The sequence below is a fragment of the Anabrus simplex genome, chromosome 7 (assembly GCF_040414725.1).
Source record: "Anabrus simplex isolate iqAnaSimp1 chromosome 7, ASM4041472v1, whole genome shotgun sequence".
In the NCBI taxonomy this organism is placed as follows: domain Eukaryota; kingdom Metazoa; phylum Arthropoda; class Insecta; order Orthoptera; family Tettigoniidae; genus Anabrus; species Anabrus simplex.
Genome location: NC_090271.1, coordinates 302,896,375 through 302,920,220, shown reverse-complemented (window position 1 = coordinate 302,920,220; position 23,846 = coordinate 302,896,375). Strand labels below are relative to the sequence as shown.

General features: G+C 36.5%; 1 long non-coding RNA gene across 1 annotated transcript; it reads right to left on the bottom strand.

The window, feature by feature from the left end:
• Window positions 1–5,309: 5,309 nt before the first annotated feature.
• On the bottom strand, window positions 5,310–13,715 carry LOC136877127 (uncharacterized). Its single transcript, XR_010860720.2, has 3 exons — window positions 12,833–13,715; window positions 12,599–12,720; window positions 5,310–7,654 (listed from the first exon to the last, which is right to left on the bottom strand). It is a non-coding gene; the product is annotated as an uncharacterized lncRNA (long non-coding RNA).
• Between the last annotated feature and the right edge of the window lie 10,131 nt (window positions 13,716–23,846).

Genomic DNA, 23,846 nt, shown 5'->3' with positions numbered 1-23,846 from the left:
CAATTTATTAGACCTTTCAAGCTTGGTTAGCAGAAATTTTACGTGTTATAATTTCATTGATGAATTATCAAGGGTTCTATTAAGCCCACGGTCAATGATCTGCATTTGGAGCTGTAGCCCAATTGGAAGATTCCCTATCATTTTACCTAGTATTTTCTTCAATGATTTCAAGGAGCTCGGAAATCTATCAAACATTTCCCATGATAAATTGATCCAATCCCTAACTTGTCTTCTTATAAATAAATATTTTCCCTAATTTGTCCTCTTGAATTCCAACGTTATCCTCATATTGTGATCTATCCTACCTTTAAAAGCTCCTCTCCAAGCTTATTTGTCTACTAATGCCATTACACACCAGTAGCAGATCAACTTATGGGAGGGGGCTTGAAGGTGCAAAATTATGATAGAACATAATTAAGGTGCTTGTGCATGCTTGAGTGTCGTCATACATTAATGCAAATGAATTACGTTGATATTCAGATTGCAGTACACTACAGAATCTTACATTAAAATACAGAAAAAACAATACGATCAAGCTCAGCAGTTTTACAGCGAATGGTACTTTCGAGGCTTCTTAGAAGACATATTCAAGATATCTGTTGGTTTTACAATTATGTCTATGATTGTTAAAAATATCCACCCCATTGAATCGACTTTCACGTGCTTATAGTCAGTTTCCGTTTATTTTCTTTTATAAAATTTCCATGGGGTTTCTACCACCAGTAAACCCGCCCCTTATGACTACTCCCGTCACACTCCATCTCTCCGCTGACAGCTCAGAGCATGCCGCTTAGTTGAGCATCTCGTCTCCTTACTCCCAGGTCTTTTCTTTCCAACATATTCAAAAACTACTCCTTTGTCGGAAACCACCAGAAGAAATTATGTTGCTTTCCTTTGGATCTTCTCAGTTTTTGTATCAAGTAATCCTGGTGGGAGTCTCACACAGTGAAACCATCCTCTGATTGGGGTCATACGAGAGACGTATTGTATATGCCCTTTGGTTTACCTCCTTACTACAACCCTTAAATACCCTCATGTGTAACCTTTATGTACTATCTCATTCATGAATGAAGATCTTTCCTTATATTAAGACCTATACCGTGATCCCCATGAGGTACTGTCACCTGATCAATAGAGTAATTAAATCTGAGAGGACTTTTCCTCTTTGTGAAAATTACAACCAGACTTTTCATCCCATTTACCATCATACCCTTGTCTCCTGTTCATCTCACAACATTGTTGATCTCTTTTTGTAGTCGCTTACAAACCTGCAGCTTATTTAATACATACAGTGTAACATCATTAGCAAAAAAAGCCTTATCTTTGATTCCAGATAACCATTTCAGGATCAGGTAATGCTTCAACTACTCTAATTCTGTGAGTTCTTTCTAGAAATTTAGCCACCCATTCAACCACTCTTTTGTCCATTAGCCATCATTTTTGTCAGTAATCTCTAATGATCTACCCTGTCAAAATCCTTGAATCAATACCTCCTGTGGGTGGGGGCAATAGAATACACCCATGGCATCCCCTGCCTGCCATAAGTGGCAACTAAAAGGAGCCCAGGAACTCTAAACTTGCAAGCACGGGTTGACGACCGTGGGGACTTTGGCTGAGTCCTGGCATTCCTTCCCTTTACTTACACACCAAGTTCTTCACTTTCATTTATCCTATCCAATCTCCCTTGGTCATTTCTTGTTCTTTTCAGACCCCAGTGGTATTAGGTTTTTGAGGTCTAGAGAGACTTTCACTTTACTAGTCTTCATGCCCTCGCCTTCTTTTTTTGAAGTGTCGAATCTCTTCCCTCTGATTCGTGTTAATAGAGGATGGTTGCCCAGTTCCTCTTAAAACAATAAACACCACCACGACGACCATGGATGGATACATATAGTCCATTCTACCTGAATCTAAATTATCTGGTATATCATGTTGGAATCCTACAAGTTGAGCCTCACTGGAATTACTTTTCCTAAACGTGTACAGCCTTCTATCAAACCAGAGCTTATATGCAACACATGTTAAGCAGAGTGGCCTGTAATTATCTGCCTTATGTTCATCACCCCTTTCTTTATACAGTGGAGCTAGAGCTCCTTCTTACAAACAGTAAACAAATATTTCCGATATGGCAGCATATTTCTAGTAATTACCCTGAATTCTTAATAAAGCCAGCTGCTTTTTTTTATTTTTTAACTTTCAGCTTTTGTACCTTTTTTGAAAATGTCTTTATTATAATAGGTAAATTCCACTACTTTGCCTTTATTAGTCACCTCCTCAACCTGGAAATTCATCTTACATCCAACTATCTTTGCATATTGCTAACTGAGTTCGTATGCTTTCTGGAAGTCCTCACATATACACTCTCCTAGTTCATTAATTTTCCCTGGAATGTCCATCCTGAAACTTGTGTCTGCCTTAAAGTACCTATACATACCCATCCATTACGGTACAGTACTCACTAAAATTCATATGGCTGTCAATTATGCTTGCCATCATGTTAACCTTAGCTGACTTTTCTTGCTAAATTAAATTTCCTAGTAAGTTCTTTCAGTCTCTCCTTACTTCCTCATATATTCCTATTTCTTTCTAACCTGCACCTCTGTTATAATACAGTGGGTCTCCATAACTTACCACTTTAGAAAAATACCATACCTGTTTTCAAACTCCCCAACAATTAGTTAAACCCATCCCATAGTCAGTTTATATTTTCATTCACCATTTTTAACTAATCATAATTAATTTTTTTAAACTCCCCTCTGTCTCTCCTATCAACCTTATATTGCCTAATAGTCTTGCAGCATTCTATTCTCTCACATTTATTTTCAACTACAACAGAAATGATCTTCATGATCACTTCAATTTTTCTATAGTGCTCATCTGGTTTTATTAGCACTATGTCTAGAATATTTTTCCCTCTATATTGTTTGTTACATCACTTTCTGATTCAGTTGTCCTTCCCAGATTAACTTATTCACCATTTGTCAGTCATGTTTTCTGTCATTTGCATCAGTCACCACTGATCTGCATTTAGGGCAGCTGCCCAGGTGGCAGATACTTTGTCTGTTGTTTACTCATCTTCTCTTCAAGAATTATAAAGAATTTTTAAATTTATTAAACATCTCCCATGGTAAATTATTCAAATCACTAACTCCTCTTCTTATAAAAGAATATTTGTCCCAGTTTGTCCTCTTGAATTTCAACTTTATCTTCATATTTTGATCTCAAACTTATTCGATTACCAATGTCATTCCACACTATCTCTCCGCTGACAGCTCAGAAAGTACCACTTAGTCTCCTTACACCCAAGTCTTCCCATCCCAAATTCTGCAACATTTTTGTAACGCATCTCTTCTGTCAGAAATCACCCAGAAGAAATCGAGCTGCTTTTCTTTGGATTTCTTCCATTTCTCGAGTCAAATAATCTTATTGAAGGTCCCATAGGCCTACACTGGAAACTTACTCTTAATTGGGGGTAATACCAGAGACTTATATGCCCTCTCCTTTACATCCTTATTGCAACCCCTAAATACCCTCACAACCATGTGCAGAAATCCGTACCCTTTACTTACAATCACATTTATGTGATTGCCCCAATGAAGATCTTTACTTATATCAACACGTACATACTTACAATGATTCCCATGAGGAACTTTCACCCCATCAATGCAGTAATGAAAACGGAATGGACTTTTCCTATTAGTGAAACTCACAACCTGACTCAACACCATTTATCATCATATCATTGCCTACTGTCCATCTCACAACATTTTCAAAGTCTTTTTGCAGTAGCTTACAATCTTGTAACTTATTTATTACTCTATACAGTATGACATCATCTGCAAAAAGCCTTATCTCAGATTCCAGTTGTTTACTCATATTATTTAAGGTCCAATAATATTGCCTTGAGGAATTTCCCTCTTAATGGTTGCAGGATCATTATCAGCATTGAAACACCAACTGCATTTTACAGTAATATGTAGGAATTATTTTTTCAATAAATGTCAACTCATTATTTTTATGTACATTCATTTATTAAAATATTAATACAGTGGTACATGAGAAAACATGTCAAAATGATACACTCCTCATCTTGCAGCCATTAAGAACTCATTGGTACTGTTTTACATTAAAGCTAAGCAGGGTATTTCGGAAGGCAAAGAAAGGTACAATGCTATTAAATAATTATGTAGAAGACGCATTGAAAAATGAAAAATAATTGCCAATGACAAATTCATTAGTTCCAAAAATAAATGCATGGCAGCTTGTGGTGAAATAATGAAACTGCTAGGAAGGTAACAAAGGAGCCTGTAGCCATTGTGCCAAATATACTGAATGATTCATTTTAAAATACTGTAAAAAACATGTCTAAACTGGAAAATAATCTTGACTCACTCAAGGAGAATGAAGATACATTTACAGATATGTTGAGTAAACTATAAACTACCATGAATAAGTGAAATAAAATATACATGGCATGAAGTTGCACCTAGGGAAAATTTTCAAAATAATTGAAGAACTCAGGAATTCCAGGACAGACGAGTACAATAGGCTCTCCTCAAAACCAAATGAAAATGTTTGCATATTGTAGATGCAAAGAATAGTCACAGCATGTACATGGATACTGATGAATACATATTTTATATTCAGAGCAAATCAATGGACAGCAGAATGAATGACCTGTTACACATTCTTTCCTGACACTATAAAACTCATCTGTCCTCCTGCTTTCAACCTTACATGAAGTGGAACTTTCCACTGTCACATCATCAATACACATTTGTGGACTGTTTTTGTGTCTCTGCCTTATATGTTGCACAGCTTTGCTAAGTTTTCCTTTAATTACTTTTAGCAACCTATCAAACACTTTGTGTTTTACCACTGACATCACAGCATTTATGCTCTTATCCATCCTACTGACTCGAAGACCTTTCATTACCACTTGTTTTAGGACTTGGTGGAAGACTTCTAAATGCATACTGGTATGTGCATTTCTATTACATGTAATAAATATCATTTTTGGTCCGTATTGATGATATTAGATTGAAATAATAACATTAAGTTATTTATTAGACCACCTAATCAATACAAAATCGTCTTGGATGATTTACATAAATTTGTTAGCTAATAGTGGGACATGTTTCGCCTTCTCTGAAGGCATCATCAGCCATAGTCTTAACCTTAAATTAAAAATAAGCGTCTAAATAACATGTAGTGATGAAATGAATTTTAAAATCTTGAAGAGATTTGAAGTAAAATAACATTAAAAATAACAATGATGGTTTGAAAATACAATGTGATGAGATACAATAGTGGAAGTATTAACAAAATTAACCTTAGAAGGCTGCTAAAATAAGTACAATGGAATAAAACAGATTGTTAAACAACAAGTAGTAAGATTGCATAAAAGTAAAGTTGATAGTAATGGCGGTTATAATTTGACGATGGCGAAAAATCTTATATAATCAAAGTAAAGAGCCTTACACCGTTACAACACGCGCAGTAATACACTCTCTTCCTTCCCTCCCACCAATAGCAGCCCCCCTCTAATAGTTACGTCAACGCAAACAGATCCCCCTCCAGCACAAAACTTCAGTTATAACACACGTAGCAAGAAGTCTACTGTTGCAAATACTTCTAACTCATAATATCACAAGCTATCTTTGTCACCGTCAAATGGTAAGTACATAAGATTCTACTTCAATATTTTTCAAATGTCTTTTCACACAATTAACTCTACGTTTCTTGCTTCCATTTACAGATTCCACTTGTATATGCTTTTTCAACTAGAATATCTACAAACTCACAATTTACAACATTTGAACATCACTTCAAATTTTGAGATGGTCCATAGTGATCCTATTTGAAACTGTTCTTCAACTTCTATTCACCAACTTCATATCCTCAACGTGTTCTACAACTTCACCATATGCATCTGACTTTCATCTTTTTTCTTCAAGATCATGATGAACTTCGGATCTCCCGACTAACTTTGACTTTTACTCTCTCCTCTTTACTTTGATTATATAAGATTTTTCGCCATCGTCAAATTATAACCGCCATTACTATCAACTTTACTTTTATGCAATCTTACTACTTGTTGTTTAACAATCTGTTTTATTCCATTGTACTTATTTTAGCAGCCTTCTAAGGTTAATTTTGTTAATACTTCCACTATTGTATCTCATCACATTGTATTTTCAAACCATCATTGTTATTTTTAATGTTATTTTACTTCAAATCTCTTCAAGATTTTAAAATTCATTTCATCACTACATGTTATTTAGACGCTTATTTTTAATTTAAGGTTAAGACTATGGCTGATGATGCCTTCAGAGAAGGCGAAACATGTCCCACTATTAGCTAACAAATTTATGTAAATCATCCAAGACGATTTTGTATTGATTAGGTGGTCTAATAAATAACTTAATGTTATTATTTCAATGTGCATTTCTAATCGGTAACAATAGGCCCACTGATCACACCTACTAGCATATTCCTTTTTGAAGTACACACCAAACTCTCTACATGTGTCATTATTTTCACAAGCATCTAGGAAGTTGTTGAGCTCACTGTGGAATTCAACTACGTTTTCACACTGCAACAACATCCTTGGATGTTTGTTACACAATTGCTTTGAATGCCTGTGTACCATGAATTTTAGAGGAAATGTTCTTTCTCCATGCCCTATCCATATGCCACATGCATAGAAGTTTCTTCAAAAGGCCACCCGTGACTTCAACCAATGCATTAGAGAATGAAGCCTAATTAACAGTTATCGGTATCTGCATAGGAAAATCAACTGCAGATATTCATTATTTGACAACATACAAAAAAAAAAAAAAAAAAAAAAAAAAAAAAAGCCATTTCAGCACATTGCAGTCTGTTCGATTAGAGCAACAGAATGCAACAGAGAATCTCTCATTGTATTCATCTAACATCAATAATGTTGTAAGTGAGAAGTCACAAGCATTTGTCCCATGAGTACTGTCCATACAAATGATTTTTTTCCCAAACTCCACAAGCATTACTTTCTGCACATCAGTCATAATTGTTAATACAAAATCATTCTGTCAATCCATATTCTGGGTTGGAAATCCCTTGTAATTTACCAAACCGGACATACTCATTACCTTGTTCTTTTAACCTATCCATCCCAGTGCACTCACTTTCTACATCTTTCTGACTCTGTTAATCACTATCTAATCTAAAATCACGAACAATATTACTCAGGTCATGTCTTTGCAGAAGGTGTAGCCTAGTAATCTGCTTAGTATCTAAATTGTCTGTGATATTTTTCAGAACAGTGTCAAAGGGAATATTCTGAGCCAACTGGCCAGCAATCTGCTCTCTCTCTCTCTTCTTTTGACAGCAGGATATGTCCAACTCCTCTGCGATGTCCAAAATGTACATTATTGTAAATAACATGCACACTCGATTTATTTATTTTACACGAACCCTGAAATTTCATATGCCGTATTCCCTTTCCTCTTCTTTTGACCAATCCACTGTGATGACAGAAATAAGTAGATCCTTCAAGAGCTGTAGTGGCGTGGGGTTTGGTTTGGTAGTTGTCGATGTCCTCTTATGTCTTGGTGGACTAGTTAGAAAATATCTGGATTGAGTGTCCTTTTTTCCTTTGATTTCCATACCTTAAATTCTTGAAAAGAATAGAAAAATGGAATTACTAGTTATTAACATTAAGATAATAATAAACTTATTGCACAGCTCAACTTGTGTTATGGTAGGGGTCATTCCATAAAAACTCACAAACTACAACAAATTAAACATTTACTTTTTTTTTACTACACTTGTTTGTAGAGTACTCGTTCCCGCCTGGTGGCCATAATTGTTAAGGCGTTGAAGTCTGCATGGTCTAACACCGTGGTTAGCCGGTTCAAGTCCCCTTGATCGAAAACATTTTGGCTACCAGGGTAGAGGAGGTGGTGATATACAATTTCTAATCACTAGATTGCGTGCCAAAAGCCTGGAATAAATTCCAAACCTCTCCACAGTGTTCATATAGAGTGAGGGCATATGACGCTGTTGATGGTGATTCGTCCATCGGTTGGAGATGTTAAGCCTTGAGCAGACCCCTTGGTGCTATTTGACAGGAGTAGGCTATATGTTGGCACAGGGTTTCACCCTCTCCCTTCCTACTATCATATATCACGTCATTCATTTCATCTCATTAACTCCTTTGATGAGGCTGACGCCAGGAAGGGCATCCGGTCATAAAAACTCACCACGACTGATTCATCTCACCGTATTCCTGACCCCGTAGATAAAACGGGACAAGGTTTGGACATTGTTTGTAGAGTACTGTTTTGGTGATCTAATGTTTATTGTTGTTTGGCCAACCCTTGTCCCGTTTCTGTACGGGGTCGGGTATGAGGTGAGGTGAGATGAATCTGTCGTGGCGGGTGTTTATGACTGGATGCCCTTCCTGACGTCAACCTCATCAGAGGAGTTAATGAGATGAAATGAATGATGTGATATATGATACTAGGAAGGGAGAGGGTGAAACCCATGCTGGCACGTAGCCTACTCCTGTCGAATAGCACCAAAAGGTCTGCTCAATGCTTAACGTCCTCATCCGACGGACAAATCACTATCAACAGCGTCATATGCCCTCACTCCATATGAGCATTGCAGAGAGGTTTGGAATTTTATCCAGGCTTTTGACAAGCAATCTAGTGGTTATAAATTGTATACCACCCCCTCCCCTACCCTGCCAGCCAACATTCTGATGGTGAAATTTTTTTTGACAACGGGACTCGAACTGGCTAACCTCGGTGTCAGACAGTTTAGACTTCAATGCCTTAACGATCATGGCCACCAGGCAAGCTGATCTAATGTTCATTGTTGTATTTTAAAAATGACTATCTCAACATAAAAATGTGATTTCCGTGCATACTTCTATAAATAAACTTTGAACTTGAGAATTTTAAGTGAGCTTCAGATAATTTTGATAAATACCTCTGACTATGGTCTGTCTGTTAAGTTGGATCCTCAAAAGGCACCATTAAATTCAAGTACCACTGGACTGGGCTAGGATTGAACATACCAACTTGAGCTCAGAAAGCCAGTGCTCTACTGCCCTAGCTACCCAGCCCAGCCTGAACAGCTGATCAGTATATCCAAGCACTGAATTACTCAGAAAAAATTTACTGGAAATGACTCCCGAGTATGAATATCCACAGCCTGTTTCCAGTCATTCAACCGGGTCAGGAATGGAACACATGAAGCCCCATCTAGTGGTGAGGATAGGACCTGTGCTGGCTGCCGAAGCCTGTCGCACTTCTCTGGGGCAATGATTAATAACTGACAGATGAAATGATACTGGAGAGTGTTGCTGGAATAAAAGATGACAGGGAAAACCGGAGTACCTGGAGAAAACCTCTCCTGCCTCCTTTTTGTCCAACACAAACCTCCCATGGAGTGACTGGGATTTAAAACACGGAATCCAGCGGTGAGAGGCTGGCGCACTGCCGCCTGAGCCATGGAAGCTAGAAATCACTCTTCAAGTGCTACTATTGACTCCACTCACCAAGACTTGTGCAACTTGATCCAACAACAGGTTTATTTCTTTGGAAAAAAAGTAGTGGTTATATATTATTTTCCGGAAAACTATACTTCTATTCTTCAAAATGCAATTCTTTACATCTGGAACAAACCAGTCGCTATTTAATTTTCTTTTCCAGAGTTTCAAGTAAGCTTACTGTATGACAAAATTGTAGACATGATGCTGTATAGGCTTTTGGGCTTATGCCGTGTCAAGAAAATAAGGTAAAATTCTTAATGTTTCGCAGAAAACTGTGCTCTGCATCCTCAGAAGAAATCTCGACTGACCACGAGAAAGGCTTCTTAAACAATGACAATTTCCTTAGCAGTTACCTCAAAAGATATTAAAGTATAAATTTTTTCAGAGAAAGTTCATGAATTACATGAGGATGTAACAAATATTATTTCATAAATTTATGTAAATACCTCGCAGATTCTGGCAAAGAAATGAGCACTTTTCTTGCCACTTCGGAAAGACAAAGATAATTTAATGGTATTGGTGGTGCTGTCAATGTTTTCTTTGAATCTAAAAGTTGATAAAACAGATCTTTAACTCCCACAGGAACCATATTTGTGAACAAAATAGATTATAGAAGATGTAGCCTAAACATCCAGTTTGTCAAGAACTGTGGAATGGAGCAAATGAGGACAGATTATAGACAAGATTAAGGAAAGTAGGTATTCAATCTTACTATGCAAACATTCCCATCTCTAAGTTATTCCTGAAAATTAAAATAATTACTTTATCTAAGAATGAAAATAATGATGAAATATTACATAAAATGCAGGTTTCCGTTAGATCAATCGGTGTGATATCAACACACTGACTTCCTATGCTAATTCTAAAATGGAAATCAGAATTCACTCCGGCCACTTCAGCCTTGCAACAATTATATTTCACAGGGGGAAGTAATCATTCTGTATTCAAAACAGACATATAATTTAAAATGTAGGGTTGCATCATGGATTAATATGTTCGGAATTTTGCGCACATTCTTTCCATGGATATAATGCTGTAACTGCTAGAACTAGATAAGTCTTAACAAAATTTCTTAAAATAATACTTTAATGAATTCAGCAAGAACCATAGGTACCCTTCTTGAGATTTCAAATAATGATAAAATGTATTTATTTATTTATTTATTAATGCCTTTTTTTCAGTGGCGAAGTTAGGGCTCGAGGCCCTCTCTTCCACTTAACCACAAACTAATCAAAACCATACATAAAGTTATGAGATATTTAAAATAGTTAAAACCAAACAAAAAATTAATAGAATTGAGAGCAATTTTAAATACATTACTAAGTTAATAATAAAACTAATTAAAAGTAAGAACTCTTAATAATGACTTATCCTCAGGCGCGCACACATTTATACTTCAACCATTCAGTTAGCTGTCCTCAGCAGGTAGTCTCGGCAGGTGACCTTAAACCTTTGTAAAGAGCTAGTTTCTCTGACCTGAGCTGGCAGGGAATTCCATAATCTGGTGCCGGTCACTACAAACGATCTATTAATTTTATTTGTGCGGTGCACTGGAATAGAAAGAGTGGATCTGGAACGTGTATTTAAGTTGTGAAATGATGATATAAAGGTGAATTTAGAAGAAATATACAGTGGCTGACTTTCCGCTAGTACTCTAAATACCATCGTTAAAATGTGTAGCTGCCGACGTTTATCAGGCTTCAGCCATGAGAGAGCCTTATAGTATGGAGTAATGTGAACATCGTACCCAATATTGTAAATAAATCGCAGGCAGGAATTCAGTGCTCGTTGAAGTTTAATTGTTTCTTCTCTTGTCATATCAAATAGAACAACGTCACAATAATCAAGAATAGGGAGAACCAGTGTCTGTATTAGTTTGGCCTTAAGCTCAAATGGAAATACATCCCTTTGCCGTTTAAGAGGGTGTAGCGCTCCAAAAATCTTTTTACAGATGATTTTCGTGTGATCAGACCAATCAAGTGTTTCATTCATAATTACGCCGAGATTTTTAACTGTTTTATTGTAGGGAATAATGTTACCATTCAGTAGGATAGGCGGGATTGCAATATTGTTTGAGCAGTTCAGTAATTTTCGTGTTCCTATTATGATCGCCTGAGATTTTGTGGCGTTTAGTATAAGAGAATTTCGTTGTGCATATATACTGAGTCGTCGGAGGTCATTGTTAATATCTTGTATTGTTTCATCTAAGTCTGAAGTCTTGCAGTGTCGATAAATCTGAAGATCGTCAGCATAGAGGTGATGTGTGTTATTTCCTGTCACCGATGATATGTCATTGATATAAATACAGAAAAGTAAGGGCCCTAGAATACTGCCCTGTGGGGCACCACTAAGTTTCATTTTCCATTTAGAGACCTTGTCGTTTACTGTTACACGCTGCTGACGGTTACTCAAATAAGAACTAAAAAACGTAAGCGCAGCCAGGTCAAAATTTAGTAGTTGCATTTTCTTTATCATAGTCTGAATGTCTATAGTGTCAAAGGCGCTACTGAAGTCAAGAAGGATAAGTATAGTAAGCAGTCGTTTGTCCATAGCATTTCTAATGTCTTCAGTAACCTTCAAAAGTGATGTCGCGGTACTGTGCCCCTTCTTAAATCCAGTAGTTAGTAGTTAGAAGTAGTAGATGTAGTTAGTGCCAGTATAACAATTTTAATGAAATATGAGATTTCACCCTAAGGGAATCTTCTCCTCATGCAAATAATTTATTTCAAATAAATACTGAAAATATTAAGGAAAATCTTTCTGAAAGCATGAATTTTGGTTGTGAGTACATTTCGAGCATCATTAGGCCTAATGGAGCTATTAATAGGAACAGAAAATTATACTGATTTAAAGAATATTGGTACTGGTATTTAATGAACATGTGAGGAAAATGTAGCTTGTAGCAGATTGTGATATTTCATGGAATAGGCCTACCCTTAATAAACTTTAATGAACATTTATGCATTCAACTATCTCCACACTAGATACAGTGAACAAAAATATGAATATGAAGATCTGTTGCATAACTATTATGGTACAATAGTTGAACATTCTTCCCACCTTTCATGTTACTGAAGACATTTCTGTGATAGAACATCCTTCAAGAATTAATTCACTGTGGTCAAGCAACACATGCTGACTCAACTCTTGGTGATTCGCAGTGATATACGGACAATGCACCACTGAAAAAAAAAAAAAAAAAAAAAAAAAACCACACAGGCTTTTGAGTAAGAACATACATATCCATTACCTCTAACCTATTCAACTACTAATATGGAAATCGTCAGCACTTACCAGGACAGTCTATATGAAATTTGAATCTTCTCACTGAATGTATGACGCTCATATGTCCCCGTAACTCTCGTTCGCTGGATGTGTCCCAGCTACAAAATTTACAAGTAAATCCAGTTCCATTAAGCCGCCCACGCTTTAGTGATTCACATGACAACTTGTGTAGGCTACTTGTTATTTATGTCTCTTTAATTTTGCATCGTGTAGATAGCAGAAATTATCCAAATGAAGGTATTGACCACACTAGAAATGATCCAAATGAACTCACTGACCATGTGTTGACGCAATTCAAACAAATATTAAAAATTATTCACCCGAACGTATTGACCACATGTTAAACACAATTCAAACAACAACTTTTCCCTCCACTTACGCAAAAACCAATTGCTAATCAATTGTCATATTTACTACAAATCATACCAGATGGCAGCACTTTCGTAAAAGGGTGAGGCAACCAACACCTCCTAGATAATAAGGCCTCACAACAGCGCTGTGACGTCACGCTACGGAGGCGATCGCAATCCAAAGAAACGCAAAGCATGGTCACACACAAACATGATTTTAATGCTTTTAGCTTGTGGAATAACTTATTTACCAACAAATAAAGTTTAAATTTTAGAGGACATTGAATTATATTGCCGTTATTACCGTATCTTAGAGAGACTGTCATTAAAGATAAACAACACACTGTTTTAAATCACGGCAGCATTTACAATGTTAACTTACTCCAGGCTGACACAGAACTGAAATTCACAAACATATTTCAATTGGCATAGGCACTGAATAGACAGTAAATGATTTTAAAATAAAAAGAGAATGCATAAAATTAGTTTAGGCCTAACATTTAGACTGTACTACAAAAATATGATACACTAACTTCACATTTATTTACAAACTTCCATTTTGGGAAAATTTAGAAAGACACTGAGTTCATAATATTAAGGAAGAGGAGCATAACATTCACCTGGTCTGTAGGTAGGCCTAGGACCAAATTATAACATATTGGCATTAAAGTTAATAAGATATATATCATCATATATAAAGCATGCTAGTAATGCAAAATGACTTCGATACTTTTGCCTATTACATGAGTACTGTACACACCTATTTTGAGAAAATTACAGACTTTCTTGAATTTGTACAATATTTTGTGGATTCATTAGTTTTGTTCCTGCAGTAGTTATTTATTAGAATAGTTGTACACTTCCAAATAATGTTGTAATACAAATATTCTGAAGTGTGCTCCGTACATTCATTCCTGTCGTCTATACATTCATCAGCTGAGAGAACAATTTGCAGGGTCACATCACTTACATACTTCTTATGGTTATTTAAGCTAAGGAATTTTCTCTCACTTTCTGGCCTCAACATCTTTTTTATGATGACATATGTGTATGTAACTAAGTGTACAGCTGTTTCTGCAGGATATTTCAAATTGCCCCTATTGAGGCTGTCAATAACATTATGATGACTGTTTCTAACAGTAACATCTTTCAAAACTAAGAAATCTGCACAGTAATTACAATTTAATTTCTTGAGAAGAGAATGACAACAATAACCTGCTATGTATGTTAAAACACTTGCAACACCAGATGTGCTGTCAAGATCTGAATCTGTTACATTGAGCTCGCCTGTAAATGTTTGAAATGAGGAAACTGCACAATAATCATGATCTAACAGTATATCTTCATCAACAATATCATTTACAACAATTTTCCTACCATTAGAAATGGGAAGTTCAATTGAATTCAAGATTCTTATTTTTTTCTCAATTTCAAACACCTGTCGAACAGAAACATGGTATTGGCCACCTGCAAGTTGCCTGTATTCACCAAATCGTGCCTCTAATGCATCTGTCTGAAACTTTCCAGGAAGAAAATATGACCATTTCAGTACTTCAGAACAAAACTCTGTTAGCTGTATAAGGCAGTGAGTTGTTTGAGTAAGAGCCCTATGCGTTTGACTAGACAATTTGCCACATTTCAGACCTAGATTATCCCAGTGATCTAACCACTGAACAAACTTCATTAAAAAACCCTTCCGTTCATCACCAGGTTTGTTGGTGAGAGGCTGTTGAAATTTATCATTAAGTCTTACACCTTTGAAAGGGGTCTTTACATTAACAATCTGCCACCAGGTAGTGATTACTTTTACAAATTCAGCTGTGCCCTCATATGATGTTAAATTGTGCTTTTCTCCTACAACTAGTAAAGCATTTACTATATGGTCATTAAACAACTGACACACATATTTCACATTTTGTCTTTCAAAACTTGAAGGCCATAGAGCTTTGACAGTCAAACCATACCCATGCTTTACAAGGTCATTCCCTTCAGCCTCAAACAAGTCCCTTATAGCTTTGAAAGATGCAACTTTAACTTTAGAAAAATCATCAAAGTCAGGATACACAAATTCCAAACCATTAGTTTTCTGGTTGAGCCAATTATTTCTGATGCATTTAAATAAATGCACAGTGTCAATGAGATAAAAAAGAGACTTGTTAGGATTTCCAGGATTACAATACTCAGTTTTAAGTTGAGGTGGATTTGAAAATTTTGACATTGCTTTGGTGTTGAGAGCATTATTATCGGTCACAACAGCCAGAACATTAAATCCCATAGATTCCAAACCAACAATAACCTTTGACATGATACTGTGTAAATCATCACCTGTTAACTTGGACACAGGGAGAATATGAACTACTTCCTTCTTTGATGATAAAATGCTCTGAATCATAAATACATGTGCTGATGTAGCAACATTGGTAGTGTTAGCACATGAGCCTACAATGTTCCCTCCCTTGAAGTCCATGTATGGTTTAATGTGAATTTCATCTACCATCAATGTTACAAATTTGTCGTTCTGTTGAAAACCTTGAACTTTCTGTTTTATATATTCCAGAAAATATGTAGGGTTCTGTTCTAATATTGGGCTACCATTCAGACTGGAACATACTCTTTTCAAAGTATTAACATGTGGCAAAATTAAATTACTTCTATGTCTCATAAATTTGTAAGCATGAGGAGAAATCAGTTGGAAGATTGAACAAATAACAAGAAAATCATTATCATACTCCCTTTTGTGTTTAGGAACTAAGGAAAGTTTTAACTGTGATTTTATTAAATTAAACGTGGGCTCATCTTCCTCAGTGATCAATTCACCCACTAGGCCTAGAATTAACTTATTTGTTGTATCTTTCTGCACACTGTTACACTCATTCCCTGTAATGTACCTATGGAATTTTGTAACTAAAGAATGTACTTCATTTGTGTTGGTAATTTTGTCTACATTAGAAAATTTACACTGCAATAAAACCCCTTTAGAATACACTTTTGAGGTCATGTCCTCTTCAATTATTATATATGCTATGCAATGTGGTTGCTTTAATGTATCCATGTACAGAAAAATTACTTGCATTTCCTTCACAACAGTACACCAACCATCAGGTAACATCAACATGTTTATTTTACTTTTCAGTTGTGTTAGATTGTGGACTGAAATTCTGTCTGTGTATGAGGCATGACTGTTGATACTATCTTCAATTGCTCTGTTTATTGATTCCCTCTCTATTCTACTTCTCTTTTTGTCCGGTTCTTCTCTTGAACTGGTAGAATGTGAAGATAAATATGATGGACAGTTGGGAAAGATACAGGGGACTGCATTCTCTGACAGTCGTGGACTTGGAAGAGGAGCAGTTAAAGTTTTTCCTGTCTTTGAATCAGTAGCAGTTACTTCCCACAAGACATCACTGGCTTTGAAATGTCTGTGGCATACCTATAAAATAAGATACCACTGTGAGCCAACTTCATGCATTTACAGAGTGAATAGGCCTACATATGTAGGCATGTAGTTTAATGTGTATAATAAATCTAATTTGGGTAATAATAATAATAATGTATCCCTTGATTGTAACTAACATAACCTCATATCTTACGAGAGTAAACATACCTACATATCACCAGTTGCTGCGTGTAGTTTAATACCTAATACGCCTATGTGCATTATAATTATGTGAGAATGTAAAAGTAACAGTTACTCACCACCGAGTATTTAGTAACTCTGTAATCTTGTCTTGGAATTGCACGTAACCATCTCTGCTGCATAACCTCATCTTTCGGGAACTTAAACACATGGACTTTGTTATCATTATCGTAATTTCCCTTGCAGTTGGGCACACAACACTTTAGCACCATTGTACACAACGATTCGCAACTGGTACAATTAAAATAATTAAAACACTTCTACATAATTGCACCAACACGTTGCCACACTCATTGCTTTCTTAACACTGAGAAGGTTCAAGTTTGCCTCCCGGTAGTGACGTCACGGTAGACATGCCGAACAGTTGTGAGGCCTTATTATTATTATCTATTACCAACACCTCCTAGATAATAAGGCCTCACAACTGTTCGGCATGTCTACCGTGACGTCACTACCGGGAGGCAAACTTGAACCTTCTCAGTGTTAAGAAAGCAATGAGTGTGGCAACGTGTTGGTGCAATTATGTAGAAGTGTTTTAATTATTTTAATTGTACCAGTTGCGAATCGTTGTGTACAATGGTGCTAAAGTGTTGTGTGCCCAACTGCAAGGGAAATTACGATAATGATAACAAAGTCCATGTGTTTAAGTTCCCGAAAGATGAGGTTATGCAGCAGAGATGGTTACGTGCAATTCCAAGACAAGATTACAGAGTTACTAAATACTCGGTGGTGAGTAACTGTTACTTTTACATTCTCACATAATTATAATGCACATAGGCGTATTAGGTATTAAACTACACGCAGCAACTGGTGATATGTAGGTATGTTTACTCTCGTAAGATATGAGGTTATGTTAGTTACAATCAAGGGATACATTATTATTATTATTACCCAAATTAGATTTATTATACACATTAAACTACATGCCTACATATGTAGGCCTATTCACTCTGTAAATGCATGAAGTTGGCTCACAGTGGTATCTTATTTTATAGGTATGCCACAGACATTTCAAAGCCAGTGATGTCTTGTGGGAAGTAACTGCTACTGATTCAAAGACAGGAAAAACTTTAACTGCTCCTCTTCCAAGTCCACGACTGTCAGAGAATGCAGTCCCCTGTATCTTTCCCAACTGTCCATCATATTTATCTTCACATTCTACCAGTTCAAGAGAAGAACCGGACAAAAAGAGAAGTAGAATAGAGAGGGAATCAATAAACAGAGCAATTGAAGATAGTATCAACAGTCATGCCTCATACACAGACAGAATTTCAGTCCACAATCTAACACAACTGAAAAGTAAAATAAACATGTTGATGTTACCTGATGGTTGGTGTACTGTTGTGAAGGAAATGCAAGTAATTTTTCTGTACATGGATACATTAAAGCAACCACATTGCATAGCATATATAATAATTGAAGAGGACATGACCTCAAAAGTGTATTCTAAAGGGGTTTTATTGCAGTGTAAATTTTCTAATGTAGACAAAATTACCAACACAAATGAAGTACATTCTTTAGTTACAAAATTCCATAGGTACATTACAGGGAATGAGTGTAACAGTGTGCAGAAAGATACAACAAATAAGTTAATTCTAGGCCTAGTGGGTGAATTGATCACTGAGGAAGATGAGCCCACGTTTAATTTAATAAAATCACAGTTAAAACTTTCCTTAGTTCCTAAACACAAAAGGGAGTATGATAATGATTTTCTTGTTATTTGTTCAATCTTCCAACTGATTTCTCCTCATGCTTACAAATTTATGAGACATAGAAGTAATTTAATTTTGCCACATGTTAATACTTTGAAAAGAGTATGTTCCAGTCTGAATGGTAGCCCAATATTAGAACAGAACCCTACATATTTTCTGGAATATATAAAACAGAAAGTTCAAGGTTTTCAACAGAACGACAAATTTGTAACATTGATGGTAGATGAAATTCACATTAAACCATACATGGACTTCAAGGGAGGGAACATTGTAGGCTCATGTGCTAACACTACCAATGTTGCTACATCAGCACATGTATTTATGATTCAGAGCATTTTATCATCAAAGAAGGAAGTAGTTCATATTCTCCCTGTGTCCAAGTTAACAGGTGATGATTTACACAGTATCATGTCAAAGGTTATTGTTGGTTTGGAATCTATGGGATTTAATGTTCTGGCTGTTGTGACCGATAATAATGCTCTCAACACCAAAGCAATGTCAAAATTTTCAAATCCACCTCAACTTAAAACTGAGTATTGTAATCCTGGAAATCCTAACAAGTCTCTTTTTTATCTCATTGACACTGTGCATTTATTTAAATGCATCAGAAATAATTGGCTCAACCAGAAAACTAATGGTTTGGAATTTGTGTATCCTGACTTTGATGATTTTTCTAAAGTTAAAGTTGCATCTTTCAAAGCTATAAGGGACTTGTTTGAGGCTGAAGGGAATGACCTTGTAAAGCATGGGTATGGTTTGACTGTCAAAGCTCTATGGCCTTCAAGTTTTGAAAGACAAAATGTGAAATATGTGTGTCAGTTGTTTAATGACCATATAGTAAATGCTTTACTAGTTGTAGGAGAAAAGCACAATTTAACATCATATGAGGGCACAGCTGAATTTGTAAAAGTAATCACTACCTGGTGGCAGATTGTTAATGTAAAGACCCCTTTCAAAGGTGTAAGACTTAATGATAAATTTCAACAGCCTCTCACCAACAAACCTGGTGATGAACGGAAGGGTTTTTTAATGAAGTTTGTTCAGTGGTTAGATCACTGGGATAATCTAGGTCTGAAATGTGGCAAATTGTCTAGTCAAACGCATAGGGCTCTTACTCAAACAACTCACTGCCTTATACAGCTAACAGAGTTTTGTTCTGAAGTACTGAAATGGTCATATTTTCTTCCTGGAAAGTTTCAGACAGATGCATTAGAGGCACGATTTGGTGAATACAGGCAACTTGCAGGTGGCCAATACCATGTTTCTGTTCGACAGGTGTTTGAAATTGAGAAAAAAATAAGAATCTTGAATTCAATTGAACTTCCCATTTCTAATGGTAGGAAAATTGTTGTAAATGATATTGTTGATGAAGATATACTGTTAGATCATGATTATTGTGCAGTTTCCTCATTTCAAACATTTACAGGCGAGCTCAATGTAACAGATTCAGATCTTGACAGCACATCTGGTGTTGCAAGTGTTTTAACATACATAGCAGGTTATTGTTGTCATTCTCTTCTCAAGAAATTAAATTGTAATTACTGTGCAGATTTCTTAGTTTTGAAAGATGTTACTGTTAGAAACAGTCATCATAATGTTATTGACAGCCTCAATAGGGGCAATTTGAAATATCCTGCAGAAACAGCTGTACACTTAGTTACATACACATATGTCATCATAAAAAAGATGTTGAGGCCAGAAAGTGAGAGAAAATTCCTTAGCTTAAATAACCATAAGAAGTATGTAAGTGATGTGACCCTGCAAATTGTTCTCTCAGCTGATGAATGTATAGACGACAGGAATGAATGTACGGAGCACACTTCAGAATATTTGTATTACAACATTATTTGGAAGTGTACAACTATTCTAATAAATAACTACTGCAGGAACAAAACTAATGAATCCACAAAATATTGTACAAATTCAAGAAAGTCTGTAATTTTCTCAAAATAGGTGTGTACAGTACTCATGTAATAGGCAAAAGTATCGAAGTCATTTTGCATTACTAGCATGCTTTATATATGATGATATATATCTTATTAACTTTAATGCCAATATGTTATAATTTGGTCCTAGGCCTACCTACAGACCAGGTGAATGTTATGCTCCTCTTCCTTAATATTATGAACTCAGTGTCTTTCTAAATTTTCCCAAAATGGAAGTTTGTAAATAAATGTGAAGTTAGTGTATCATATTTTTGTAGTACAGTCTAAATGTTAGGCCTAAACTAATTTTATGCATTCTCTTTTTATTTTAAAATCATTTACTGTCTATTCAGTGCCTATGCCAATTGAAATATGTTTGTGAATTTCAGTTCTGTGTCAGCCTGGAGTAAGTTAACATTGTAAATGCTGCCGTGATTTAAAACAGTGTGTTGTTTATCTTTAATGACAGTCTCTCTAAGATACGGTAATAACGGCAATATAATTCAATGTCCTCTAAAATTTAAACTTTACTTGTTGGTAAATAAGTTATTCCACAAGCTAAAAGCATTAAAATCATGTTTGTGTGTGACCATGCTTTGCGTTTCTTTGGATTGCGATCGCCTCCGTAGCGTGACGTCACAGCGCTGTTGTGAGGCCTTATTATCTAGGAGGTGTTGGTTATACCGAGACGCTTGTGGCGACGGTGGCCTGATTTCTGGCGTTAAGTCGGTGCCGTGTTTACTTGATTACAGAAATCTGCGATACTAGATAATATTAATTGAGTAAACTAACTGCATATGATGGTGAAAAAAAAATCTTACTATATAAAAACAAGAAGTGTGAGCTTGAATTGAAGAAATAAATTATATTTATTAGCAATTCCGACATTACTACCAGTAAGATTATGGCTTTTACCACAGCATAAATTTTGACGTTCCCAACCTTTAAGATAAATCTTTATTGGCTAGGGTAAAAGAAACGGGTGTCCGCATGTTCTTGGCGAGACACCTACCCAATTTTTGGAAGTTCCATTCTATTGAAAGGAACTTATACAATAAGTTACATAAAAGGTGATGACGGACAAAACTCTCGTTCGGTTCGAGGTACTCGAGACTAGTGATGAGCGATACCGTGATTTTCTGATATCAGTGATTTTTAGTCGTGACGTGATCACAATCACCGCATCGTCCATGCTGCTTGTTATTTGTAGCTTGTGATCAAGAGACTGCCTTGTTATTGTGACTAGGCTATCTCTGTGTAAACATTTATAAGAAAATCAGCCACCGACCTAAGGTTTTGCATTTAATAAACAGCCTACATTTTGGTTGCATTACAGACACGGTCGTTGCCAATTTACTTCTAGGCGTACAAACATAATCATTTTATTATTTACATTCGTTTTTTGTAGACATGCCGAAGTTCAACCAATATCAAGGAAAAAATAGGATCAGTATTGGCAACAGTCGTATTTTATACTGTAACCGATTATTTGGTATGTGCTGTTCAGTCTTCAGCCCTAAGGCTGTTTGGATCCTCAACAGCTCTGCCATCAGCTGTCATAGATGGCCTAGGCATCACTGAAGAGGCGTACTAGGGAAATGAGGAGTGAGGTAGTTTCCCGTTGCTTTCCTCACCGAGCCAGAAGTTGCTATTACATATCAGTCTGCCAAGCCCACTGAAATGCATGCACCAACCGACCCTATGAGCAACATTTTCACACCATTCATAGCAGGGACTGGCTGCAGAAGGAATGGCATTACTAACATCGCTCATACCTCAGTCACTTTCATATTGTCAAAGCCAAGTATAAGACAGAGACAGATCAATGAAAGTAACAAAATTACTCTAGCCCATACCAGAAGACATAGTGAACTGTAAACACTAGGTCCTGCCAGCAAAGGCAATGGTATGTGCTAGGAAATGAAATTCTACACATTTATCTGGCACAAGTGAAAAATATAATGATGAATGACTATTCTCAGCCACCTAATGTAAGGTTAACGATAGCAGTGCACCTTTCCCTAGATACCAGTACCGGCAGTAATTTAGAAAAATGTAAGGCATGGAAAGGCGTTGACCCAGCTGCGTGAGGGCAATTGGGAAGCTACAATGAGCAGCGGTCTCAGAGGCACGGCAATACACTTGAGGGATGTGACGTGCTGACCACACGGCTATCTAATATCTGCAAGCCTAGAGCTGCGCAGCAGCTGTAAATGAAAGCCAAGACCTTTCGAGGCCTGGAGTGTTCTTGTTCTTAATTAACTTTAGAGTAATACGGTAGCGGTTTAAATGAAATAATTCAAACTTACAAATTTTATTCATTAGCCATTCCTTATCTTAGTCTGTAATTTTCATCACATTATTGTGTTTTAGATTTCACAAGAGCATGCTGATAGTGCGAGTCACAAAGCAAAATCAACCATGAAAAGTAACATTGGACAGACTCTGCTCACACAAAGTATACCTCCCACAATCCACAGTAGTTTCTATGCTCATATGTTTAGAACCCTAGTTGCTGAAAATATCTCCTGGAATTCTGTGCATAGTCATGTTTTCAGAGATTTGTTTACAGAAATACACCAACACATACTTTCAACATCTACATTAAAGAAAAACTACTTAGATATAGGAGGTAATTTTGCCAGTCACAGAGGTTATTTGGGAGTCCTTACATAGGGTTGTATGTGGACATAACCAGCAACTCTGTGGGCAGGTACATTGCTAATCTTATCACAGTCTTGCCTAAGCCACGGACGAGTGAGGTCGCGTTGAGCGGAGGGTCCCGGGAGTGGGAGGTGTGGGTGAAAGTGCCGAGAGCTGGAAGTTTGTGGAGAAGTGTGCCGACTATGATTAGTATAGAGCAGTACAGGGCGACGGTAGGAGGATGGCAGAGAAGAATGAAGAAAGAAGAAATGAAATTAGGAAGGTGTTATATGGATTTGGAGAGAAAAGGTGAATTATTGCTATCAGCGGCGGTGATTTTAATTTTGCTATGTATTGGGGGGGTCGAATTGAACCCAGGCCCGACCCCTAGTAGAAATGAAGAAAGGGAAAATATGGACGCATTCAAAAGAGCTGTAAAAGAGGCGGTGGAAGAAGTTGGCCCTTTTGAGCAAATTAAAAATATGATTAAGGAACAAACCAGGGAATTTGAAAGAATGGAGGTATGGTTAAGAGAGAAAACGGAAGGCATAACAGTACAAGTGAGACATAACACCGGAGAAGTGGCAGCATTAAGGGAGGAAATAGGACGAATAGAAAAGGAAAACTTGAAGCTGAAAATAGAAGTGGAAGCAAATACTGTACATCGAAGAAAGAAGTGCTTATTTATCTATGGTGTGCCTGAAGAGTTGAGAGAAGACAAAGTACTGACAACTTACAAAGTTGTGGATTTAATAC